The sequence below is a fragment of the Panthera onca genome, chromosome C2 (assembly GCF_046562875.1).
Source record: "Panthera onca isolate mPanOnc1 chromosome C2, mPanOnc1 haplotype 2, whole genome shotgun sequence".
NCBI classification, from domain to species: domain Eukaryota; kingdom Metazoa; phylum Chordata; class Mammalia; order Carnivora; family Felidae; genus Panthera; species Panthera onca.
The window spans coordinates 117,199,867-117,219,827 of record NC_138347.1 but is presented as its reverse complement, the minus strand read 5'-3'; the positions used below and the strand labels follow the sequence as shown (position 1 = coordinate 117,219,827).

The 19,961-nt window shown below is 38.0% G+C and overlaps 1 long non-coding RNA gene across 2 annotated transcripts in view; it reads left to right on the top strand.

Moving 5' to 3' along the window:
• Positions 1–18,325, top strand: part of LOC132683198 (uncharacterized) — a 161,308-nt gene extending 142,983 nt beyond the window's left edge. For both annotated transcript variants that reach the window (XR_013557779.2, XR_009612096.3), the window contains exons 3-4: positions 5,867–5,969; positions 15,233–18,325. This is a non-coding gene — a long non-coding RNA (uncharacterized LOC132683198). The remainder of the gene's footprint in view (positions 1–5,866; positions 5,970–15,232) is intronic.
• Positions 18,326–19,961: the final 1,636 nt, after the last annotated feature.

Genomic DNA, 19,961 nt, shown 5'->3' with positions numbered 1-19,961 from the left:
GCATGCAAGTGGGGGAGGGGCAGAGGGCAAGAGAGAATCTTAAGCAGGCTCCGTGCCCAGGTCAGAGCCTGACACAGTCCTTGATCTCACCACTGGGAGATCATGACCTGAGCCAAAATCAAGAGTCCCACGCTTGACCGACTGAGTCACCCAGGCGCCCCAGAAAAGGAATTTTTAAAGGTACATTATCTCACAGTGTCTCCAAAAGGGCTGGAGAGCCACATTCTTTAGCTTTCTTGTCAGAAACAAAGCTCAAGCAGAGTGCAGATTTGGATATAGAGACGACACCCCCACCCTCATCTGCTCAGCATTTATGAGAGTCAAGATGGGATCACAAAACTATTAATGTTATCCCCTGAAGAAGTGGACACCAGTCTGAGCTAGATTTTACAAAATTAGTATGTGTACTTTTCTAGCACTCACTGTCAATGCTTCTCCTTTCAGAACCTACTGCTTGTGAAAAACCAGGTATGTTTAGCAAGGCATGAAACAGCTACCGTCATTCATCAGTGGCCAGAACACATTTAAGCATAACTTTAAAGGTGTCATAGACCTTATATTTATTGTTCCGAATAAACATTAGTCTCATGAAGAGTGGAGTACTGTAGGCTGAAGGCCTGCAATTACCTACCAGCTAGGTACACTGTCATTAGCCATGATGAAACCGTCTCTGGGTTTCCATGTCAGCGCACATTGCCCACCTTACAAGGTGATATACCGAAATGAGAATTCAACCTCCATGTCTTTATAGGCCCCAACGTTCACTCAACCAGAGCAAGCACATGCCGAGCTATCCTTGGGTTTCAATGCTGATTTCACAAAGGGCTGGACTAAGATAGATGACAATTCAAGTTAATGATGAGTGCAGTGGACTTTAAGCAGCATCACTTGTCAGTCATTAAATGAGGACAAAAATAGCGTGACAGGGATGACCTTCAGGAGAAAGAACCAAAGTATTTGATTTTAATATCATCTGTCTTAGAAAATATTGTCAGTCTTAGAACTATTTAGTTATTACACACAATGGAGTTATTATGTCAGATACTTGTGAGAGTATCTGACATAATTTCATATAGTAGCTCACTACAGTAAATGAATTCAGAAGGATATTTTAGTCTTTTGTTCAAAAGCATAAAAGAATAAAACCCCCAAAAGCTTGACATAGGAAAGCCTGAGCATGGTGAAAGTGACATTGTAGGTAAATCATGTGACCTGTCTTGAGCCTCAGTTCCCTCAAATGTAAAATAGAGAAAATATGAAATGAAGTATATGGTTGGTTGTTGTAGAGATTAAATGAAACAAGATATATTTAAAGGATCTAAGAGAGTGTCTGGTTCATAGTAGGCAATAAATAACTGGTGGTTATAATTATTTCCTTTAACCGTGACATCTATCAAATTTCTTAATATTTGTAATTGTCTTTACTTTTTTCTACGTAATAGTTTTCTAGGCATATCCACAGAAATAGCACACTCATTGTGCTCAGAATTTAACAGGTGGAAAAACTCCGATAAAATAAAGTTAAGTGATTTAACCAAGGGGAATAGGAAAGACAGGACAATTCTACTGTTACAATTACACTCTTTCTACTAATGGCAGTGGGGGAGTGGTGGCATACACAAAGGATGGAAACAAATTATAATTGACATGAGAGATAAATTGCCAGGGTGAAAGAGGATAAGCTAATTTCTAATCCAAGAATCTCTTAGACACATCATTTTTCTTTATAAAATCATAGATGTCATGAATATTAAAGCATCCATCTTGGGCCACCCCTGGTCCTCCTTATCAAGTAAGATAAAGCATTTCAAAACCTTTTTCAAACTCTTCATGACAGTGTCAATATGTGACAGAAATATTATTTGTCCCCCATATCCCTTCCTATAATTTTCAATGCAGTAACATTTTTTTGCTAAACACATAGAATCCCAGCTTGTATCCCAGCTTTGCCTGGGGTTAGGTATAACCAGGTGATAAAGGTCTGGCTAATGGAATAGATTAGATGGGTATGCAAATTCTCAACAATGCTTATTTTTTAAAATTTTAAAAAAATTCTGTTATTATTTATTTTGGAGAGACAGAGAGAGTGCCAGCGGGGAAGAGTCAGAGAGAGAGAGAGGGAGAGAGAGAGAGAGAGAGAGAGAGAGAGAGAGAGGAGAGAGAGATTCCTAAGCACTCTCTGTGCAATCAATGCACAGAGCTTGATGTGGGGCTCAAACTCATGAAACCGTCAGATCATGTCCTGAGCCAAAGTTGGAATCTTAACCGACTGAGCCACCCAGGCACCCCTGCTTTTAAAGGGTGTGAGACAGCATTTCATTTCCCATCTTATTCATCAGGCTGGCTAGAAAGTGGCCATGACCATAGGAGCCACAACAACCTTTTCGGGCCATGAGATGGGAGCTACTGTTCAGGATGGCAGAACAACAAAATGGAAGGAGCCTAAATTTCTGACAACTTTGATGACTAAGCTACCGCACAACTTAGAATTGTATATGAAAGAAAAAGTTCTATTGTATTCAGAGTACAATTACTCTGGGTAACATTAAGATTATATTAAAATCTTTTAATAAACACAATACAATTTACAATTTATTCCACTATTGCGATCACCACTGCTGTTAATTGTGTGTGTAACCTGTATTATGGAATTATAAAGTGCTATCTTTACAGGTTATCAGACATCAACCAGACCGATGTCTTCTCACCTCATGCATGTTTGTCAGATGAAAAAAATCTAAGCCCCCAAAATAACAAATTCTGGAATTTCAAATAAATCACCTATTGCAACTTAATGGAATTTCACCTGAACCATGCTTAGGTTTTTGTTTTTGCTTTGCTCCTCCATTTTGTAGTTAAAGATGAAAAGCATATAATGTCAATAATATGAATGTCATATCTATGTCACTTATACCTAAAATACTTGCCTAAGCACATAATTTTAAAATAATTTTAAAAATACAGATATCCTTGAAAAAGTATTCATTTTAAAAATCTGGTTTTAAAACAGTCTGTATTTTATGATCCAGTTTTCCTTAAAAAATATATTTATGTGTTTGTTTTTGCATGGATATGTCTATATATATTTTTAAAAATTATGGAAGTGTGCACTTATCAGTACTGCCTTCTGTGTGAACATTTAAAGATGATAAGCAGAGAGCTTTGACATTTTTCTTTATATACTTCTGTATTCATTTAATTTTTCGATGGAAATTTAAAGCTTTAATAATATATTGTTATAAAAACTTGCATTAACAATTTTATATGGCTCCATCGAAAATAGCAATAAAATCTCCAAACTTTCGGGACATTAAATTTAATTAAATGCATTTTAATTATTAAAATTTGTTCTTAACTTTCGTCTAGTTAAAATACAGCTGTGTGAACAAACTCTTTTTTTAAAATATTCTTTAATGTTTATTTATTTTTGAGACAGAGAGAGACAGAGCATGAACGAGGGAGGATCAGAGAGAGAGGGAGACACAGAATCTGAAGCGGGCTCCAGGCTCTGAGCTGTCAGCACAGAGCCCGATGCGGGGCTCGAACTCACGGACGGCGAGATCATGACCTGAACCGAAGTTGGACGCGTAACCGACTGAGCCACCCAGGCGCCCCTGAACAAACAAACTCTTTACACAGAGCACGGAAGCAATAATGATAATCCAATAGGGATTACTCCATACTTAAGAGACCAAGAGTAAAAATATTACAGGTGGGCTCCCATGGGTGGCTCAGTCGGTTGAGCACCTGACTCTTGATTTCGGCTCAAATCATGATCTCATGATTCGTGAGTTCAAGCCCCACGTCGGGCTCCGCACTGACAGTGTAGAACCTGCTTGGGATTCTCACTCTCTCACTCTCTCTCTCTCTCTTCCCCTCCTGCAGGCTCCTCTCTCAAAATAAATAAACTTAAAAAAAAAAAACAGTACAGGTGTTGGGGCACCTCGGTGGCTCAGTCAGTTAAGTGTCTGGCTCTTGGTTTTGGCTCAGGTTGTGATCTCACAGAGTTCAAGAGTTCAAGCCCTGGGTCGTGTTCAGCATTGACAGTGTGGAACCTGCTCAGAGTTCTCTCTCTCTCCCTCTCCGTCACTCTCTCATTCTCTCTCTCAAAATAAATAAATAAACTTAAAAAAATAATAGTACAGGTATTTGTCAAGGTGTACTGACAAACACTAAGTGGATACAAAGGTGCTATTTTCCTTACTGTAAATGGTACAAATTAAAAACGGGGGGGTGTATGAAAAAAGGGAATGAGGAGGAGAATAAAGAAAAGTAGGAGGAGGAGGAAGAAGGAAAGAGGAGGGGGAGGCAAAAAGTTAGTGATAAAGAATAAAATGTAATCAGATTTTTACTTATTTCATACAGAGCTTGAGAGTAAAAAGATAAATCTAACCTCCCAGCCAATGTCTCAATTATTCAGTCAGTGAACAAACTGGCGACATGTGCTCTTGATATAATTCAAGAACTAATTAATCATATATACACTTTTTATGAAATATGGAACATTACCAACATAATAGCATGAGTATTAGAGCTTTAATATATTCAGCAATTTTAATTTCGTTTAAAGAAAATCTTTCAGTACAAAACAATCTAAGTTTTGACACTCTCTAGTTATCTGTCAATGTTTTATGAGACTGAAAGAAATCATTAAGCAAAAACTAGTAAAAACTAATATTTTACAATGTACAAAATTTATATTGTACCATACAAAAGACACGGATGAGGGACGCCTGGGTGGTTCAGTCAGTTAAACAACCAATTTTGGCTCAGGTCATGGTCTCACAGTTTGTGGGTTCAAGCCCCACATCGGGCTCTGTGCTGACAGCTTAGAGCCTGAAGCCTGGTTTGGATTCTGTGTCTCCCTCCCTCCTGTTCTTCTTCCACTCATGCTCTCTTTCTGACTCTCAGAAAGAAATAAACATAAAAAAATAAAAAAAGACATGAATGAAACAAAGACCTAGAAAATTAACCCATGAATACCACAGTTTGTACATTCAGTAGAGGGCAGCTAATATGATTCATCTTACAGTTAAATTGGCCATGGGAGGCTGTGAAGAAATTAATACTCCATATATTATTCATAAAATAAATACATTTGTCCATGTTGAAAGGTAAAGCAATTTTTTTCTGTTTAATCAATATGGAAAGAAAATAAGATTTAAATTATCAGTTATGTTTATAATTAAAAATTTAATATCTGCATATTCTGTTTTTTCAAATAAGGTTGTATTAGATGAAGATGGCAAATGAATGAATGCCTAGAATTAAAAGGCAAAAGTGTGATGCATTTTTCTTCATGAATAGATATTATTACAGAATAGGAACAGCCTCTGTCTCAATGTGGTTATTTTTTTCTTGTTTAAATTTCAGTTCTGTGAATCATGCAGGGAACAAAGATAAAATTAGGATTTTTTTCTTTTTTTTTTTAGGACTGGTAGGAACATATAGGCTCAGAAAAACACCAGCGTAAAACACTATAGAGACTTACACTGAGGAAGCTAAATTATAACTGAACTATTAAAATCATTAACCTCCAATCCAACCCCAAACACGTAAAATCTATTGTTTCAAGATTCAAACTATAAATCTAGAACCCACATGAAGCAATGGTTAATTAAAAGAAAGAATATATAGAAATGAATAGTTTCTGCCATACAATAAAATGACTTTCTAAGTAGGTAATTGAGCTATAGCAGAAAAACAGAGGTTTAATTCTGAATAACGGACAATTAAATGAAAATTACAATGCAAGCCTAGTCACAAAATTCTATTAAATCTTGTTCCTTGTAAGTATATCCTTATGTATATTCCAGTTGAGTAATATAATTGGTATTTTAATAACATGTTTTCCATTTTGTCCTAGAAGAAGAAAAGGGGGAAGGAAATAATGAAGAAACGGCCATTGCTCTGCCATTTTTCTATCAGCTTTAGCTGAAAAAAACTGCTTTGATGTGCTTCATTACAAGGTACCAACAGTATCAGGTGACAATTGCCCTTTATTACAGCCTCAATATCCCCAGATAGAATAATATATACTTTTAGTATAATGTTAATATACTTTTAGTATAATATTAATATAGTATAATATTATCATACTAATTATCATAATTTTAGTATAATAATAATAATAATAATAATTTTGGTATAATAATTATTAATAAAAATTAGAATAATTTATACTTTTAGTATAAATTTAACTTTTAGTAAAATTTCCATAAATGTGTATCTGCTGGTGTTTATATACTTGAAAAGCAGACATCTGATAATAGTTGACCCTTGAACAATGTAGAGGTGAGGGGTATCAACCCTCACATGGTCAAAGTCCATGCATAACTCTTGACTTCCCCAAAACTTAACTAATAATGGCCTCCTGTTCATGAGAGGCTTTGCCAATAACATAAACAATTGATGAACATACTTTGTATGTTATATGTATTATATATGCTACATTATACAATCAAGTAAACTAGAGAAAAGAAAATGTTATTAAGAAATTTATAAGGAAGAGAAAATACATTTACAATACTGTGCTGTATTCATTGTAAAAGATCTGCATGTAAGTGCACCTGCACAGTTCAGATCCCTGTTGTTCAAGGGTCAGCTATAACTGTCGTTTGTTAAGAGGATGTTCAAGTTTGTGCGACAGAGATAACAGATGTTTTATATAAAAGAATGTGCAACGGAGAACAGAAGTATTGCAAACTAAGTAGCAATAAAATGGATAAAGTCATTAGAAAGAAAATAAGATGTTAGTCTGAAATATAGTCAAATTCTAAGGTTTCTCCTTTTTTTAATACATGTCATTTAGTCTTTTTGGAAAACTATACCCTTAGGTAAAAACATCACAGGATTTTGAGTTTTTATGTGCCATAATTCTGTATTATAGAACTTATAATATTCTCAAAAGTATAAATAATCTAGGTACATAAGAAAATGTCAGCTTTATGATGACTCCTAGCATATCAATATATATTCATTAATTCATTAATTCCTTCCATATGGAGTGTCTACTATCCTCCAAACACTATTTAGTTCTAGGGATAAAAACGGTGAACAAGGTAAGTGCACAATCTCAGGTACCATGCATTTTCTGTTCTATTGAGAAAGCATGAACAAACATACTAATGAGAAAAATAGTTTCAAATTGTCTTAAGCACCATGAGGGATATAACCAAGGTTTTAGAAACAAATGGCTGGAGGCAATGAGTACTAATTTCCAAAATTTTTCAATAAGAAGCTCAGAGAATTCCTTTTTTGGAGAGTTTTTTTTTTTCATGTTTATTTATTTCAGAGAAAGAGAAGCAGAGAGAGAGGGAGACAGAGAATCCCAAGCAGGCCCTGCACTGTCATTGCAGAGCCTGATGTAGGGCCCGAACTCACAAACTGTGAGATCATGTCCTGAGCTGAAATCGAGTCAGATGTTTAACCAACTGAGCCACCCAGGTGCCCCTGGAGAGGTGATTTTTAAGCTGAGACCTAAAAGATAAGAAGAAGCTGGGTCTGCAAAGCTCCAGAAAAGAGAATGAGAAAAAAAGATTCTGAATGGGGGCATTGGCTTCCTTGATATGATATATGTATTTGGGGTGAATGGCCAAGGAGAAGAATGAAATGAGGTTGGAAGGTGGGGGGGGGGGGCAGGTGATACTAGGCCCTATAAGTTATGGTAGCAAGTTTGTATTTTATTCCCAGTGAAAAGAAAAATCTTTGAAGAGTTTTAAGCCATTTTTGACACAGATATTAATATCATTTGTCCCAATTAAGTACTAGTTCCTAGACTCCGGAAACTCTAGTATTGATATCGTAGCCTATCTGACTCAAAACATAGGTATTTAATATCCAAAGTGTGGAGAAGGCACAGGAAATTATGTCAGAAGAAGAGTTTGAAGTAGACTGAAGAGAAAGGGTCATGAGAGTTCCTTATGATCCAATGAAGTCTGGGAAGAAAGACAGACACCAAGGTGGAGAAAAAAGCAGATTGTGACAAAAGGGTCAGAGCTTTCACTAGCTATTGTGAAATCCCAGTCAGAGGTGTGGAGTTAATTGAGGGGAAAGACAAATCAGAAGGGGTTTTGCCCACTTCTATTTTGAACTCTGAAAAGACAACCTCTACACTGTGGTATTTATAGCAACGTGGGTCAGACATGGCACAGAAAAAAATGAAGATATGGCAGCATTAAGCAGACAGAGTATCTGAGAAAATGGCAGAATTAAGCAGAGAGCGTTTCTGAAAAAAAAAAATGCACAGAGATGCCCTTGTTTTGTGGGGGCATGGATGGGACTCAGAAGTGCCCACAAGCCCCATGGAGAAGATGGAAGGTAGCTGAGACCAGAGCTAGGAGGCCTACCTGGGACTACCCTTGCAAGACACGGGTGATCATGGTGCAAAGCCACAGCACAAATGGTCTGTTCAGGCACCACATGGGAGGTGGTTTTGAAAATAAGAGGAGAGGACCATCGAGACCTGAAGCGTCTAAGAGAACAAGTCACAGGTTTATGCTTTACCTCAGAACACAGTACAAGGATCCTGAGGATGGACCGGCCAGAGGGCCCAGAGGTCACCCCAGGAGCCCCAGGTGTCATCTCCACTTCTGCAAAGGCAGGATGCCCCCTTGGGTCCCCTCTCCACATTCCCATTTGCCATTTGGAGACTTGCAAGTGGCAGTCTGGAACAGAAAGCACTTTCCTGAAAAAAACATTTAATCCAGAGTCCGAGATACTGATAATTAGCCAAGTTAAAATTTCGACCATGAACTCTGTCCCTGTTTGGCAGGGTCAGGGCTTGTGATGGAGATTAGACAGTCAGGAACCCTCAATTACTTTGTACGTTGGGTGGTCCTGAGTATAAATGTGCCGCACTACCCAGCGCCTAGATTTAATAATTATTCCATTTATTTCAGTTCACTGACAATATGTAATTAGTATACATGTAAAAATGCATGTTTGCTAAGATATGTGCACTACTGTTAAAGAAATCCTCTGAAATGAGAAGTATTCTGAACCTGAGTAAGCAATCATATGTTCTGTGGCTGTCACTGTCACTGCCACCAACTGGCTCTATAACCTGGGGCTAGTCATTTAATTTCTCTGGGCGTTAATTTTCCCTGAAAAATGAGGAGACTGGACTAAATCATTGCTAAGGTCAATTTTGATTTCTGATGTCTGTCATGTGAGTGCTAAAATGAGGCCTGCTGAGATGATGGCGGTTGGATTTGCATTAATCAAGAAACAATGATAATAAGTGTAGAACCATTTAATGAGTCCAGGCCATTTGCCTGGCACAAAGTAAGTCATTTTACATGGGCTATTTCTAATCATCTAAAGAAACCCATGAGGAAATAGAGGTTCAGAGAGGCTGTAATTTGCTCCGTGCTACACAGCTGGTAAGTGACAGGCTACTTGCAGCCCAGGTTTTCTCTGAGGTTTTTGAATCAGTTACTGTGGTACTTATAATCCGTCTCCTCCTATGGTTGGTTTTGAAGATTCTACCTTCTAGACACTGGTAAAATTCTATGCTTCGGGCTCCTCATGTTATGAAGCTATTTTTATAGCCTGAAGGTAGAGCAAATTTTCCCTCAGCTTCTGAAGAATTCACTTATATCATTCATTTAGCACTTATTCTCAAGGATTAACGACACCGTATATGTTCTGAGAGAATGTCAAGCACTTGGACTAAGGAATGCTCGGGAAATGTGTGGTACCAGCAGTGCTGGAATTCTGATGAGGAGAGTGAAATGCCAAAGGTGCAAAGGCCCAGGACGCACTCATGCCTGGGGCCATGCCAGTGTAGGGTCACCTCACCCCAGTGATGGCTCTGGGAAGCACAGAGAAGCTGGTGGGGTAGGTAGTTCATTGGCACCATTTGAAGTTCAGCAAGATTAAGTTTTAGTAGTGATGCCTACTGAAGTTTGGCTGCCCAGGGAGACCCTAGGTAGCGCCAGGAGAATCAAATGGGTAGAAACAGAACTGGTGTCCAGAAATACAGAGCAGAAGTAAGCCAGGGTGGGCAGACCTTTTCTGGCAGCATATGTTTATAATAGAACAGTGAGTCACCAGAAGAGCTGAAACAGGAGTCACTGAGCAGATATCTTTTGGTGCAATCATTCCTTCAGGCTGAACCTTGACAATGCAGTGTTATAAATGGAAAGGCTTCTGAAGCAACTCACAGGAGTTGCTTCAGGCTTTTACCCATGTGTGTTAGTCTTCTAGGGATGTCATGGCAAAATATCACAGAGGGAGGCTTAAACAACAGAAATTTATTTTCTCACAGTCCTGGAGTCAAGAAGCCCAAGGTCAAGGTGGTAGCAGGTTTGCTTTCTTCTGAGGTCTCTGTCCTTGGCTTATAAATGAATGGTTGGCTTCTTGCTGTGTCTTCAAATAGTCTTTTCTCTGTGCACATCGTGTCCCATCATGTGGCCAAATTTCCTCTTCTTGTAAGGACACGAGGCAGATTAGAGTAGGACCCACCCAGAAGCCTCATTACTTAGCCACCTTTTGAATGGTCTTGTCTCCAAATATAGTCTTACTCTGAGGTAGTAGAGGTTAGGTTTTCAACATACGAATTTGTGGAGGATACAACTCAGCCCATAACACCATGGATCTAGAGAATTGTAAGCTCTCACCTAGACAGATAGTCCCATAATAGCTAGCAAAATGCCATGTACATTAATAGGTAATAAATATTTATTTCTTCATCCTTCAACATTTCAATTCTGACAACATATAGGCAAACAATAAACTTTTCTTGAATCAATATAATTGATAGAATGAATGAATTTAAGTTTAATATCTTGGATGGTCACCATCACCCTACCTAAATAGCAAAATTTAAGAATTAGAGATGTTTCTGAGATGCAAACTGATAAATCACACATTCTTTATTACTTAAAAGTTAATATTTTAAACAATTGAATTTACCCAATGCTGCAATTAAGGAAATAATTCTATACAGAAACATCTGTCTCTTTTTTAGTAAATATGTAGAATTGAATATTTTTCCTATTTCTTTGTTACTAGCTTTAATCAGACGTACTTCATATCCCCAGATGTAACTTGGGTATTTATTTCCCTTAATCCTATACTAACACTATACTAAATCATCTTGAAACTGGCTTTCTAGTTTTAAGTTACCTTGAAGTAAAAATATCACATTTAGTTTAGCTGCTGAAAAGATCTTTGCATCATGCATACATACTTTAAAAATTTATTTAAGCCATTATGCTAATAATGGATTGTCTTCATTGTATTTTTATTTATTTCTTGTATTTTTCACATTACACATGTCATCATCCAAAAGATCAGGACCTTTCATCTTATCATCTCTGTTCTAAAGTCTTCTGATTTCTCTTTTTTACATAGCAATATGGGAAAGAAAAAATGTGTAGATTTTATTTTACACATTACAGTGTACCATCAACATTCTTGTCAAGATTCTGTCTAATCAGATGATTATTTTCCACTTGACTCTTTAAGAATAAAATAGCTCATCACTCATCAATTACACTAACAAAAAACACTTGTTTTAACTTGAAATTTAATTTTTTAAGTTTATTTATTTATTTAGAGAGAGAGAGAGAGACACAGACAGAGAGAGAGACAGACAGCATGAGCAGGGGAGGGGGGGAGAGAGAGAGAGAGAGAGAGAGAGAGAGAGAGAGAATCCCAACCACTCTGTGCTGTGCTGTCAATCCCAACATGGGGCTCTGTGCTGTCAATCCCAACACGGGGCTTGAACTCATGAATCTTGAGATCATGACCTGAGCTGAAATCAAGAGTTGGACACTTAACTGACTGAGCCATCCAGGCACTACGTCACTTGGAATTTCAACTGAATAGTTTACTCTTAGCAATATGCCAGCAGCAGTGGAGCTCAGGGTCGAAGCAAAGGCTCTCAAAACATCTGTTTTTGGTAAAGCCTATATTTTTGTTTATTACATTTATTTTTACATTCTTTTCTACTTATGAGATTTGGGGTAGAGTGTAAATTATGAGATGAAGCAGTATATTCTTATATCAAATAGAATTTCTTACTGAGCTTTCATAAGATTAATTTAAAATAGTACTTAGCCAATAGAGCTTGCGCCGGGTTTAAGACTATACAAGATTGGGGCACTTGGGTGGCTCAACTGGTTGAGCGTAGGACTTGATTTTGGCTCAGGTCATGATCACAGGGTCGTAACATCGAGCCCCAGTCCAACTCCCAGCTAGTGTGGAGTCTGCTTGAGATCTCTCTCTCTCTCTCTCTCTCTCTCTCTCTCTCCCTCTCCTTCTACCCCTTTGCCCCTCTCCCCTGCTTGTACTCTCAGTCTCTCTCTCTCTCTCTCTCTCTCTCTCTCACAAAATAAATAAATAAATAAATAAATAACTACAAAAGACGTAAATTCATGGATTTTTTTAGAAGTTTATTTATTTTGAGAGAGCAAGAGCAATCTTGATCTCATGAACTGTGAGATCATGACCTGAGCCAAAATCAAGAATCCGACATTTAACCAACTGAGCCACCCAGGCACTCTTAAATTCTTATAATAATTATTCCAACCATTCATTTTACAGGTAAAAAAAAAAAACTGAAGCTGGGATAGCATAGGCCAAAGTTGTATACAGAAGAATGATGTGGAAAGGGCTTTGATTATTAGGTTCAGAGATTGAGAAAAGTGTCCCAGACAGGACTGTTGAGGAATAAATAACTGTGCTTGCAGGTCAACAGGCATACACCAAAAATAATTCATCCAGGGGGAGTGTTGAGTTCCTAGTGGTAGGTTTTAAAGCCAATGGGAAATTGAGTTTTGTATATTGGAAGAAGAGAGTCAGTTGAGAAATGGTACACCGAGAGTTCAATATGACTTGCTTTCATAGTTTGCGATAGTGCTGGCTGACAAAATGGACTAAAGAGAAGTCAGGTAAAGACCACTTGTGAGAACACGACTACATGGGATGTGTTTGTGAGTTAAACGGGATCTGGTGAAAGTCTATGGTGATGAAAATGAGGTGAAGAAAATACAATAGGAATCACATCATGCACTCACAAATTATGTCTAAAGATAACCTCATGACATTGAAACTAATGTCAAAATTTCAAAAAGAAAAATAAGTCAATAATAAAAAAGGAAAATGTTGTCATCAGAGAGAACAAAGACAGTTAAAGATGAAAACATTTTGGGGGGGCCAGGGTGGCTTGAGTTGATTGAGTGTCTGACTCTTGATTTCAGCTCAGGTCATGATCTCAGGGTCGTGGGATCAAGCCTTGTGTTGGACTCTGTGCTCGGAGAGGAGCTTGCTTGAAATTCTTTCTTCTCTCCCCTGCCCCTCTCCCCTGTTTGCGCTCTCCCTTTCTCTCTCTCTTAAAAAAACTACGTGTATGTATGTATAAAATTTGGTCTTCATTATTTTTTTTTTTTTTGCAAAATAAGTGAACTAACTCCACATTCGTAATTCCTCAGGAATTATTGTTCACCAATGGTTTAAAAAAGGATAAAAGATGGTAGTTTCCTTAAAAAAAAACAAAAAAACTAGTATGTATTTCAGTTGACCATGTAAAAAAAACTTTAAATGCACCTCACCCTTTGTACATTCGCGTATAGCATCTCTATTCAGAGGTTTTATATTGTACAGACCTGAGAGCCGGTCCACGTGACAGCACATATTTGCAGTGATAAGGCCGGAGGTGGGGGGGGGGGGGGGGGAGAAATCTCTTTGCTTTCACACTTCCTTTGTGACCAAAGTCATTTGACAACATGGAAAAAAAAACACCTTTTTCTTTCTCCCCAGTGGTGTTTATGGGAAGGAGGCTGCATATTGTTTCACGGTATGCATTTGCACGTTGTTTGGATGTTAAGCATTCCACCCCAGAGAACCCTGAACTGGTGGGAAAGCTTAGAGTCAAGTCACTTGAAGTGGGAAAACAGCTCTGATGTATTGCCCCTCTTCCCTCCGTTTTCCTCAATTGCTCAGCTCCCTACAGTGTTTTCAGCCCTGGAAGTGTGAAGAGCAAAGCACCGCAAAAACATCACCAAGGCTAAGGCTATGTCTAATCTAAATTCGTTCATATGCATTTAGTCATTATTTGTACAACACTTTCTGAAAAGGGAAGATATCGCAATTAAAGGCTGAGCAACTTAACGAAAAAGAACTCACTTAATTGGGGTTGAGGAAATAACTTCTTTTCAGTTTCTGCTCTAGGGCCATGAGACTGTAGTTTAACTGAATAAGAAATACTCTAAGGTTCATTGTGTCATCTCTTCTTTTAGTGGATGATATGGCTTGTGAAAATTAGTGTTGAAAGTCCAAGAATTATCTGATAATTATCTGTAGTTGGTTGAATTATGTTCCCTCAAAAGACAATGTCCTAACCCCTGGTACCTATGAACGTGACCTGATTTGGAAATAGGGTCTTGAAGATATACTCAAGTTAAGGTAAGGTCAGACTGGGCTCTAAGTCAAACGACTGGAAACTTTATAAGGAAAGGAAGATTTGGAGACACAAAGATACACACAAAGGGAAGAGAACATGTGAAAGCAGAGGTAGATATTGAAGCTATGCAGCTATAAGCCGGGAATGCCAATCATTGCCAGCAGCCACCAGAAGCTAGGGAGAGGCACGGAAGATCTTTTCTCTAGAACTTTTAGTGAGAGCAGAGACCTGGAAATACCTTGCTTTCAGATTTCTAGCTTCCAGAACTGTGAGAGAATACATTTGTCTTGTTTTAAAGCATCCAGCTGTAGAAAAATTTTTACAGCAGCTCTAGGAAACTAGTACATGCTCTGAACTGTAATTTTTCTCTGTTTATAAATTATCTACTCATTTTTTAATAATTTTTTAAGTTTCTCGTTGTTAAAAAATTCACCTCCCAGTCTTTTACATAGAGAATAACTAAGAAGTATAGGAGGTAACGGGGCAAGTGAAGCACTTGGGCGGGGGGGGGGACACTTACTATAGCTCTTGTTTATTATGTTGACCACTTCTTTGGGCAATTCTGGACTTAACACTTTATGATAAAGATACTCTTCTAGATCCACAATAACTGCAGTGAACATGGCCTTCCACCTCCTGGACTGAAATAACCTGGGCCTCCCTAGAGGTCACCACTTGTCTTACAATTCACCCAATCAGAGGCAGCTTAATGTCTCACACTCCCAGAATCTATGTCCCCAGTGCGATCAGGGATTTTCCTTGCTTCCCGTGTCATGTTGTCACCCTGTCTTACATTTGTGACGCCTTCCCTTTGATTCTCAGAATTTTCTGTGCACTCCAACTCCCGTCAGCGATTATAATGACTTCAGCATTCATGTGAAAGATGCACCAGGTGTGTGGACTCTCAGTTCCTGGACCTTCTGGTTCCCAAAGACGTTGGACACTTGAGGTTAGCTATCGCCTTCCACTGTTTTTATCTTAAACTCTTAGTTTACCAATACCTGAAACTACCTGGCCTCTAAATGTCACAAGCGAAGGCCCAAATCTAGAAGACACTCGTGTCCAATGGTTTCCCAGAAAGCTATCATGTTTGAGCTGTGATATGAAGAGGTGATGTGGCAACGAATTGAGGGCAGCCTCTAGCCAATAGCCAGTGAGGAACTGAGGCTCGTGGCCCAGCAGTCTGCAAAAGAAGTATATCCAGCCAACAACCATGGGAGTGAGCTTGGAAGTAGATCCTTCCTCGGTTGAACCCTGAGATGACTGAGGTCCTGGACAACATCTTTCAAGATGCCCAGAGTCAGAGGTACCTAGCTAAGTGTCCCCAGATGCCTGACCCACAGAAACTGTGAGACGAAGTTGTTTTTTAAGCCATTAAGCTTTGTTATTAAGCAATGGATAAAAGATGCCATGTCTACAGCCAAAAAAGAAAATCATCCATTTCTTTGGAAACTGACATGAACGCTGGGAACTAATGTTGAGCAATTAGGTGATTGTTAAGTTGGAAGTAACAATAGTCTCTAAGAAAAAGAGAGAAAATAGCTAAAAGGTGGACCATATACCCCGTAATACACCCATGAATGCATCCACATTTCTGCCTTCCCCATAAAAGTGCTGTTATTGCCATTACTACTTATGATCACCCCCTAAGGACTTGCTGTTCTTGTCAAACAGTACGATATGTGTAGAAAGACTCTAATGCATTCTTTGAGGCTGCCTTCCAGATTATATGAACAATTTAATAATACCTATTTCTTCCTGTTCTCAGCCTTCCCCTGCTCAGGCAATTTTGGTTGGTAACATTTTCATCTCCTACCACTAGAGTGTGGTGTGGTAGGATTTCCCAAATTCTCCCCACCACCCTTTTTTCCTGCTGTGGCCTCCATAGACTGTGGTCATAACACCACCAAACTGATTATGACATAAAAGTCTAATCTTACGCAGTTATGGGCCATTCAAAAGCAGGTCACTGTCATTGACCTTTGTCCTTCCATGCCTGGACTCCATTGTTTCCACGTAGACAATTCAGATACTTGGTGTATCGATTCCAACCTTACCTTCATATTGGCTGGTATTGTTTTTGAGGACTCAAATGTCGCACAATAGTATAGCTAAACCACTTTAGACTCCAGTTACTTGTGTCATAGCGTAAGCGTGGTACCAGTTCAGTCAGTGGCATCCATAAAGCTTTGGTAGAATGTAAAGATGAACAACATCTATGAGTCACTTATTCTCTTAGGGTCTCAGTTTACCGATCTGTCAAATAGGGGCAATAATCCTCTCTATGGTTGTTGTGAGCACAGAGTGAGTTAAATATTCAATCACTTAGAACAGTATCTGGCCCATAGGAAGTTCTCACTGTCAGCTGTATATACCAAATGTAAACCTTCCCCAAACAGGGACGACTATAAACCGTCTCAAAAAGGTTCTCGTGTGCTATATTTCACCCTGTGGTGGCAAAAAACACTGAGGAAGAAATGGTGTAGGGTATTTTACAGTATTTTCATTTTACAGATGAAAAAACAGAGGTTTTAAAAAATTAAATAACCAGCATCAAATCTCAGCAGTGTCAGGGATAAGACTGAAATCTAGGTTTTCTTCTGAAAAATTTGCTGAAGCTTTATCTGCCTGTTCTAAAGAGGTAGATAGGTACCCTTATATGCACTCATCATATTGAATGAGGATTCAGTGGGTTGTATTTTTCTGCCTCTCTCCAGTATAGAGCCAGGACAAGGTGGGGGTATGATGGGAATTTAGTGAAGAGTTGAGGTGAATACATGTAAAAGAATTGCCACAATATATGGACACCCCTTTGGACAATCATTATTAGTTGCTCAAGCTTGGGATGGTGCACTCTTTTTTTTTCCTTTTGTTGTTATTTAATTAATTTATTTATTTTCAGTATCAGTAACACAGTAATTTGTGGCCAGTGTTCAAGAATGTTGAGATAATGATGCTTCGGGACAGCATCATTAGTGACAGCATCATTAGCACTTCTCAGTGCTTTTTGAGGGTGTGGTTTTGTTTTATGTGCGTTTTAAGAGTAAGAAAGTGTCTAGTCTAGTCTCACCATTTGATAGCATGAAATAAAGCCATAAAGTGAAGCATGATGTATACCTCATGCTCTATGGTATTTGAATGGTGTTTCTTGCTTTAACATAAGCCAAATATACAAAAATACAGTAACGCAAAAGAAAGTGCTCCTGCTAATGGAAGTGAGCAAACCATGTATTAATCAGTGAGTTAAACCCCTCTTTTTTTTTCACCTCACTCCCATTTAATGCATCATTGCCAAGAGTTCTGGATATCGTCCTAATAAAATATCAGAAGGATATAATGCAAAAATATCCAAAAACCTGTTTTTATGTCTGGATTGAGTGTCTTTTTATACTTTACTTTTTTATTTTTATAGGAATTGACTGTCAGCAGAGAGCTATCAGGTCCTAGTGTTTATCTATAGTCCTGGTGAAAGTGCCGCCTGTCTACTTCTGGCTTGTGAGAGTTTCTTTCCTTTGGGGTGGTGGCTGGTGCCAGAATGAGAGGAAATATCATGCCCTCCGAGAGTCAAGAGCAGCTGGTGCAATTGCCCTGGTGTTTATGGGATATTATAGGCATAAAGGCACATTTGGAACTGGTTGGGGAAAGAACTTAATGCTTCTTTCTTTTATCTTTATAATCCACTTTCCTAGCAAGGATTATCCTACCGTTCATACTAAATTTAGCAAATGCAGATTAAAAAAAAAAAAAAAAAAGCTAGGCTGCCACAAGGTACTTTGAGAAGGCAATGTATGTGCTGGGTAGATAAACTGGCTTTTATCAAATGAAACAATAAAGACACAAAGAAACTTGTTCAAATTGTTTTTTTTTTTTTTTTTTTGAACAATGAAAGCCATTTTTGTAAGAATTAACCAGAGGGAGTTGTACATCTGGAAAGCGGTGAACACATAGTTTCTGTTTGGGAGAAAACTGGCATTATTGCCAAAAAAATTATACATCCACAGTATGATCCAAATTTGTCAAGCTGGGGGTGTCATGGAGAGGAATTTGCTACCAGAAATTTGCATTAGATGGCATTTTCACTATTTATTTTCAATGACATATTCTTTCATTTTTGGCAGAATTTTTATAGTGTTTATTTTATGAAGAGCAACAGAAGCTTAATATAATAAAATAAGTGAAGTATCAACATGGCAATTAAGGGTCCTAGGGTCATAATGAGGACTTTTGTTTTATTTCCCTATAGAAGTCAAGTCTCAGACCAAATTTTGCAAATCACAGAAGTTATTCCTTAGTGCTTTGTTGTCTGCTTTTTTTTTTTACACTGCTGTATTTCCCATTATTATTTTTTATTATTTTCTTTTTCCTGGTCCTATAAGGGAAACCATTTTGTGGCTTATTCTCCACCCTTTTAACAAACATCAGTACTTCAGGTGTTCACATCTGTTTTATTCACTTATCAATAATTAATTCCATAAACATTTGAGCAACTGTGGTCTACATTTGAGAAGGCACCGGAAATAAAAAGGTGAATGCATGTCAAGTCAGAAGCAGAGTGAACTTCTGCTTCAAATACATACCAATGATGTATAGATAAAAACTTTTAAATATCATATGGTTGAACTCAAATAATAAAATTGAAACAAAAAAGTTGTCAGATGCTATGAATGAGGCAGGAACACGGTCAATGCAGAACTGAAGGCAGGGTGGGCCTAGGGTTTTCCAGCATAGATTTTAACTTTATGAGGTTAGATCCTGGGTTTTGATGCTCAAGTAAAGATACAAGATGAAGCCCTCATGCCTTCAAAGGCATGAAGCCTCCAAATACACTTAGGAACCAAAAGCATACTCTGCTGTTTATCCTGAAGTACATCACGGAAGCCTTCCATCTATCTACAGCTCTGGTAGAAAAAAATCACGTGGGAGAAATGGAAATCCAAGCCTACCCACATGCAGCTAGGAGATTCAATTTCTTCTCAGTGTTTTGTAAGTGAATTCTGTCCCTCTCAGGGGCAAACTTAAAAATCCTGTGTATGCTTTCCAGGCTTTTCCCAGGAAAGACAGTGCCCACTGGAAATAATCATACCACCAAAAATCACCAACCACATAACAAAGTAAACATCTATGAAATAATCAACAGATGTAACAAAGATAAAACAGCTGCATTTCAATCTTAATAGTTGATAGTGCATTATTAGGAACCATGTTTTCATATTTGTCATAATATTTTAATGTTTTTTCTCAAAGTTTCTTAAAAAATATACAGACTTTTCATCCTCATTTCTGCTTATCTGTGGGCTTGCCCTGAACTTCAGTGGAAAAAAAATTTGTTGCATTCTGGAATTTGAAGGGAGGTTTAAGGGAGGTTTGCTTGCTTACTCATTCCCTCAACAAAAATTTTTTGAAAGCTATATTGTACCTACAAGTACTGTGCAGCATGTTAAAGATACGGGTTGAAGATGAAGCTGTCGCTGGGGCTAAAGAGACAATGTCTAGTTGGCAGATGCACTAGAAAACAGAAAGTTATAATGCAACGTAGACAGATGACATAAAC